The sequence below is a fragment of the Elephantulus edwardii genome, unplaced genomic scaffold, assembly GCF_000299155.1.
Source record: "Elephantulus edwardii isolate Elephantulus edwardi_28Jun2011 unplaced genomic scaffold, EleEdw1.0 scaffold00119, whole genome shotgun sequence".
In the NCBI taxonomy this organism is placed as follows: Eukaryota; Metazoa; Chordata; class Mammalia; order Macroscelidea; family Macroscelididae; genus Elephantulus; species Elephantulus edwardii.
In genome coordinates, this window is record NW_006399869.1 from 8,135,369 (window position 1) to 8,137,076 (window position 1,708).

The following is a 1,708-nucleotide window of genomic DNA, read 5'->3' on the forward strand; positions in this document are numbered from 1 at the left end:
ATAAAATATTGATAAAATATTTTTATCTTTTTTAGTGTACTTAAGTATGTGAATTGCAAAAGGGCAAAAGTTATGGTATAGTCTACAAATTGCCTATGCTATAGAAAAGAATCCAAAAACTCCACATTAGAAACAAATCAACCAATAACAAAAGAAATTATAATCCGGTATTTCTTCTGCTAAACTGTTTGAATCAAATGTATTTCAGAATACAAACATGCTTTAGAGTGAATATGATACTCATACCCATCTTCTCTTTACCCATTTGGTTCCAATTTACTGAAGACTCTTCAGTGTGTTTCTAAATCAATAAATAACTGAAGAGATTGTTCATCTTTCCCCCTCAGAGCTGCTGGTGGATTCAAACTATTAATTCTAGCCCAGATTTTTTTACACTGGTTTATTTACAAAATTCTAATACAAAATTCGAATAAATCTTCCCATTTCCCTCACCTCCTCACCTATCAAATTGTACAACTCAATGTTTAATGCACTCTTCCTCCCGTACATCCACATCCCTCTGCTTCCAGCCTCTCCCACCTTCCTGGATCTTTATACTCCTTCTACAATAACAGCATTATACAATATTTATCCTTGTGGGACTGAGTTATAATGCTCTCCAGTCCCTCCATTTAGGTAATAATTTACAAAGTTATTGCTCCTGTATACCGCATAGTATTCCATTGTGTGAATGTAGCATAATTTCTCGATCCATTCATTTGTGGTTGACTCTTTTAGCTGTTTCCATGTTCTTGCGATGGTGAATAATCTAGCACTTATTTTTAATTAGCAACATGAACTATATGAAGTATACTCAATGAACTATATCACTAGAATTTTCAGTAAATGTAACACTAAATTTTAAAAAAAGCTAAAATAATATAAATTCATGTATTATTCAACACTCTTAATGGAACCAAGGTGGTAACTTCAATCCTTGCTACGTTAACTAATTCATCTGCAATTAGCTCATAAATATTTGCAGTCTTTATTGTTGTTTACTGTGGAGTTCGAACCAACCCATAGCTGATCGTCCAGTGGGTTTTCAGAAGCACTTGATTCCACAGAGCAGCTGGTGAATTTAAACTGCTTGCCTTAAGGATCTCAGTGCTGCTGCTTGCCACTAGGCCACCAGAGCTACCTGGAATCATGAGACTAAAATATCTGTTTACATTTCCTGTTACATATGGACATACTGTCCACTTTTATATATATCAGATGATACTGTGTTCTTATGCAAAGTAAATATAAAGAGTGGATGTATATTTTAAAGCATACTAAGTGGTTCCAACAACAAAATTTATTTCTTACAGTTTTTGAGATTTTAAGTCCAAAATCAAGGCATTGTCAGGGGAATATTTTTTTGTGTACAAAAAAAATTTTTCTATGTTCAAAAATCTTGAGGGAAGAAATCTTCATTGCTTCTTCCAGTTTCTAATAAATCCAAGTACTTTAATAAGTATTACTTACAAAACTCCTAATTTTGACTCATCTTCCAGCTTTGCTTTCTCATGCATGTGCCAGTGACTGCCATTCTTCTATCTCTTATAAGGACACCTGTCATTGAATTTAGATCTCATGCAAGTAACTCAGGGTGTTACTAGCTCAAGGTTCTTGACTTAATTACATCTGTAAATACCCTTTTCCCAAATACGTAAATCACAAATTTTGTAGATGAAGATGTGGATGTATTTATTTGGTTGCCAAA